The sequence below is a fragment of the Scyliorhinus canicula genome, chromosome 16, assembly GCF_902713615.1.
Source record: "Scyliorhinus canicula chromosome 16, sScyCan1.1, whole genome shotgun sequence".
NCBI lineage: Eukaryota > Metazoa > Chordata > Chondrichthyes > Carcharhiniformes > Scyliorhinidae > Scyliorhinus > Scyliorhinus canicula.
Window position 1 is genome coordinate 2,022,864 of NC_052161.1, and position 5,694 is coordinate 2,028,557.

The following is a 5,694-nucleotide window of genomic DNA, read 5'->3' on the forward strand; positions in this document are numbered from 1 at the left end:
GGGTAGCTGGGTAGCAGGGTGCTGGGTAGCAGGGTGCTGGGTGCTGGGTAGCAGGGTGCTGGGTAGCAGGGTGCTGGGTGCTGGGTAGCAGGGTGCTGGGTAGCTGGGTGCTGGGTGCTGGGTAGCATTGTGCTGGGTAGCAGGGTGCTGGGTGCTGGGTAGCAGGGTGCTGGGTAGCATTGTGCTGGGTAGCAGGGTGCTGGGTGCTGGGTAGCAGGGTGCTGGGTAGCAGGGTGCTGGGTAGCAGGGGGCTGGGTAGCTGGGTAGCAGGATGCTGGGTAGCAGGGTGCTGGGTATCAGGTTGCTGGGTAGCAGGGTGCTGGGTGCTGGGTCAGGGTGCTGGGTGCTGGGTCAGGGTGCTGGGTGCTGGGTAGCAGGGAGCTGGGTAGCTGGGTCCTGGGTAGCAGAGTGCAGGGTAGCAGGGTGCTGGGTATCAGGGTGCTGGGTAGCAGGGTGCTGGGTATCAGGGTGCTGGGTAGCAGGGTGCTGGGTAGCATGGTGCTGGGTAGGGGGTGCTGGGTAGCAGGGTGCTGGGTAGCAGGGTGCTGGGTAGCAGGGTGCTGGGTAGCAGGGTGCTGGGTAGGGGGTGCTGGGTAGCAGGGTGCTGGGTAGCTGGGTAGCAGGGTGCTGGGTATCAGGGTGCTGGGTAGCAGGGTGCTGGGTCGTAGGGTGCTGGGTAGCAGGGTGGTGGGTGCTGGGTAGCAGGGTGCTGGGTAGCAGGGTGCTGGGTAGCAGGGTGCTGGGTAGCTGGGTGCTGGGTAGCAGGGTGCTGGGTAGGGGGGCTGGGTAGCAGGGTGCTGGGTAGCAGAGTGCTGGGTAGCAGGGTGCTGGGTAGCAGGGTGCTGGGTAGGGGGGGCTGGGTAGCAGGGTGCTGGGTAGCAGGGTGCTGGGTAGCAGGGTGCTGGGTAGCAGCGTGCTGGGTAGCTGGGTAGCTGGGTGCTGGGTAGCAGGGTGCTGGGTAGCAGGGTGCTGGGTGCTTGGTAGCAGGGTGCTGGGTAGCAGGGTGCTGGGTAGCTGGGTGCTGGGTAGCAGGGTGCTGGGTAGCAGGGTGCTGGGTGCTGCGTAGCGGGGTGCTGGGTAGCAGGGTGCTGGGTGCTGGGTAGCAGGGTGCTGGGTGCTGGGTAGCGGGGTGCTGGTTGCTGGGTAGCAGGGTGCTGGGTGCTGGGTAGCAGGGTGCTGGGTGCTGGGTAGCAGGGTGCTGGGTAGCTGGGTGCTGGGTAGCTGGGTGCTGGGTAGCGGGGTGCTGGGTAGCAGGCTGCTGGGTAGTAGGGTGCTGGGTAGCAGGGTAGCTGGGTAGCAGGGTGCAGGGTAGCAGGGTGCTGGGTAGCTGGGTGCTGGGTAGCAGGGTGCTGGGTAGCAGGGTGCTGGGTAGCTGGGTAGCAGGGTGCTGGGTAGCAGGGTGCTGGGTAGCGGGGTGCTGGGTGCTGGGTAGCAGGGTAGCTGGGTAGCAGGGTGCTGGGTAGCTGGGTGCTGGGTAGCGGGGTGCTGGGTGCTGGGTAGCAGGGTGCTGGGTTGCTGGGTGCTGGGTAGCAGGGTGCAGGGTGCTGGGTAGCAGGGTGCTGGGTAGCTGGGTAGCAGGGTGCTGGGTAGCAGGGTGCTGGGTAGCAGGGTGCAGGGTAGCGGGGTGCTGGGTAGCGGGGTGCTGGGTAGCAGGGTGCTGGGTGCTGGGTAGCAGGGTGCTGGGTAGCAGGGTGCTGGGTAGCAGGGTGCAGGGTGCTGGGTAGCTGGGTAGCTGGGTAGCAGGGTGCTGGGTGCTGGGTAGCAGGGTGCTGGGTAGCAGGGTGCTGGGTAGCGGGGTGCTGGGTAGCGGGGTGCTGGGTAGCAGGGTGCTGGGTGCTGGGTAGCAGGGTGCTGGGTAGCAGGGTGCTGGGTAGCAGGGTGCTGGGTGCTGGGTAGCTGGGTAGCTGGGTAGCTGGGTGCTGGGTAGCAGGGTAGCTGGGTAGCAGGGTGCTGGGTAGCTGGGTAGCAGGGTGCTGGGTAGCAGGGTGCTGGGTAGCGATGTGCTGGGTAGCGGGGTGCTGGGTAGCGGGGTGCTGGGTAGCAGGGTGCTGGGTGCTGGGTAGCAGGGTGCTGGGTAGCAGGGTGCTGGGTAGCGGGGTGCTGGGTAGTGGGGTGCTGGGTAGCAGGGTGCAGGGTGCTGGGTAGCAGGGTGCTGGGTAGCAGGGTGCTGGGTAGCAGGGTGCTGGGTAGCTGGGTAGCTGGGTAGCAGGGTGCTGGGTGCTGGGTAGCTGGGTAGCAGGGTGCTGGGTAGCAGGGTGCTGGGTAGCAGGGTGCTGGGTGCTGGGTAGCTGGGTAGCAGGGTGCTGGGTGCTGGGTAGCTGGGTAGCAGGGTGCTGGGTAGCAGGGTGCTGGGTAGCTGGGTAGCTGGGTGCTGGATGCTGGGTAGCAGGGTGCTGTGTGCTGGGTAGCTGGGTAGCAGGGTGCTGGGTAGCAGGGTGCTGGGTAGCTGGGTGCTGGATGCTGGGTAGCAGGGTGCTGGGTGCTGGGTAGCTGGGTAGCTGGGTGCTGGATGCTGGGTAGCGGGGTGCTGGGTGCTGGGTAGCTGGGTGCTGGGTAGCAGGGTGCTGGGTAGCTGGGTGCTGGGTAGCAGGGTGCTGGGTGCTGGGTAGCAGGGTGCTGGGTAGCAGGGTGCTGGGTAGCTGGGTAGCAGGGTGCTGGGTAGCAGGGTGCTGGGTGCTGGATGCTGGGTAGCTGGGTAGCTGGGTGCTGGATGCTGGGTAGCAGGGTGCTGGGTGCTGTGTAGCAGGGTGCTGGGTGCTGGGTAGCTGGGTGCTGGGTAGCTGGGTAGCTGGGTGCTGGGTAGCTGGGTAGCTGGGTAGCTGGGTGCTGGATGCTGGGTAGCTGGGTAGCTGGGTAGCTGGGTGCTGGATGCTGGGTAGCTGGGTAGCTGGGTAGCTGGGTGCTGGATGCTGGGTAGCTGGGTAGCTGGGTAGCTGGGTGCTGGATGCTGGGTGCTGGGTAGCAGGGTGCTGGGTGCTGGGTAGCTGGGTGCTGGGTAGCAGGGTGCAGGGTGCTGGGTAGCGGGGTGCTGGGTGCTGGGTAGCGGGGTGCTGGGTAGCGGGGTGCTGGGTAGCTGGGTGCTGGGTAGCTGGGTAGCAGGGTGCTGGGTGCTGGGTGCTGGGTAGCAGGGTAGCTGGGTGCTGGGTAGCTGGGTAGCAGGGTGCTGGGTGCTGGGTAGCTGGGTAGCTGGGTAGCAGGGTGCTGGGTAGCTGGGTAGCAGGGTGCTGGGTGGGTAGCTGGGTAGCTGGGTAGCAGGGTGCTGGGTAGCTGGGTAGCTGGGTGCTGGGTAGCTGGGTAGCTGGGTGCTGGGTAGCTGGGTAGCTGGGTGCTGGATGCTGGGTAGCTGGGTAGCTGGGTGCTGGATGCTGGGTAGCTGGGTAGCTGGGTAGCTGGGTGCTGGATGCTGGGTAGCTGGGTAGCTGGGTAGCTGGGTGCTGGGTAGTGGGGTGCTGGGTAGCTGGGTGCTGGGTAGCTGGGTAGCTGGGTGCTGGATGCTGGGTAGCAGGGTGCTGGGTAGCAGGGTGCTGGGTGCTGGGTAGCTGGGTAGCAGGGTGCTGGGTAGCAGGGTGCTGGGTGCTGGGTAGCAGGGTGCTGGGTGCTGGGTAGCGGGGTGCTGGGTGCTGGGTAGCAGGGTGCAGGGTGCTGGGTAGCAGGGTGCTGGGTGCTGGGTAGCAGGGTGCTGGGTGCTGGGTAGCGGGGTGCTGGGTGCAGGGTAGCTGGGTAGCTGGGTAGCTGGGTGCTGGATGCTGGGTAGCTGGGTAGCGGGGTGCTGGGTGCTGGGTAGCTGGGTAGCGGGGTGCTGGGTGCTGGGTAGCTGGGTGCTGGGTAGCTGGGTAGCTGGGTGCTGGATGCTGGGTAGCTGGGTAGCTCGGTAGCTGGGTGCTGGGTAGTGGGGTGCTGGGTGCTGGGTAGAAGGGGACCCGCTGCCCACATCAGTAACTTGGTACCAACCGCGGAAAGTATTGACACAGAAACCTCTTTGCAATATTCCCTTTTAATCTGTCACATTTTCCATTGAGATATCGATGGTACTGACACCAGGTGGGAACATTCACCAGGTATCCATATTAGACATTGCCACAATTTGGGGGTGAGTTTGAAGAGGAATGATCAGTCAGACTGGGGGGTTTAGACGGTGTTGAGATGGCTAATGGGCTTACCATTGGCCAGCTGAGTGTGAGCACAGATCCACACGGAGCTGGGAATCACTGGGCAAGCAGCCAATGGGAACACATCGTCAGCAGAGGATTGTCAGCTGAGGTCAGGGAATGTGTTCAAATGGGAAAGAAAGTTAAACTCAGCACATCCAGATTAGCTGGACAGGTCCGGGTAGAGTTGGGCTTCCCTGGCTGTAGTGGAGTTTGGCACAGGGTTATCCAGTGGGATCACCAGGATAATAAAATGAAAGCTGCAGTTTGCGCTGCTATAGGTCCACATGATCATGCAGTTATTGTAAATCTTTCCAGAAGGCTGGCTCAGCCACAGCCTGGGCTGATGTGTCCAATCCCTGGCTTTGGGGACAGAAGGCATTTTCAGGAATAGTTCTGGGATAGGCAGAAAGCCGGAACATTTGTACGACTGACGTGGGGAGATTGCTGCTGCCCTGTCCCGGGGTTCTGGATCATTTGGGAAAGGAGTAATTACCTCTGAAGATATGAAATGACGGAGCCAAATCTCCATGGCTTCCTGGAATGCCCACCATAGCTAAACAAAGCCGGTTACTGTCGAACACCAGCTGGAAGGTATTTAGATGAAAACCTCTCCAGGGAATTTGCTGAATATTTCTGGCCTGGAATTCCTGCTCCTGCTCACAAACAGGCAGGGAGCCAAAATAAATCTTTTGCAAATCTGAGTGTGTGTATTTAGCAGCGAGGGAAGGTGATGTGTGCTCTTCCTCAGCAATGATTGAATTGCCCCAATTTCTAGTCTCCTGGGAAACAGGACATCCCTTCCTGCCAGACAGCAACATCCCAGAAAATGACCCTGTGTGGTCAGGGACAGTGCAGGGTGGCCCCCTGGCTCTCCCACTGGCACCCAAGCACCTTGGCCCTGCCAGGGTGCCACTGACGTGTGGCAATGCCCGTCAAAGGAGGGATGAAAGGGGGGGTATGAAGGGGCCTCTGGAAGGTTGCAGGGGGTGAAGGGTGGGGGTACTGAAAGGGTAGGGGCCCAATAGAGGTGTGGGAAGGCCTAGAAAGTGGGAGTCTCAGCGACCCCATAGCTGGGTGTCCTCACTTGGGGGTGGGGGCAGGGGTGTGGGGTAATGCTCTTGTGTGTGTGTGTGTGTGTGTGTGGGGGGGGGGGGCAGGTAACAGTGTCTGTGGTTGGGAGATGTGGGCGACTCTCCAGTCCACTTAGAGATTGGGACATCCTTTCCAGTGACCAGTGAGTTCAGCTCCCCAGTGGTGGAAAATATTCTCAGTGGGGGCTAGCTCGGGGTGAAACTCCCCAGGGCCCAGAAAAGGTGGCAAATGTGGTTAGATCGCGGTGGGGAACTCACTGACAGAGCGTGGAAACTCTCCCAGCAAAACCCGCCTGAAATCACACTTAGCAGCTTATCCTTAAATCGTGCCCGAGGGGGAGATCCATTAACCGTGTGTTTGCCCCCCCCCCCCCCCCCCCCCCCTACCCCCAGACCCTGTAGGTGGTTCAATATTCCTCTTTCCATTCTGATTCCAGCTTTTGAAAATTCCA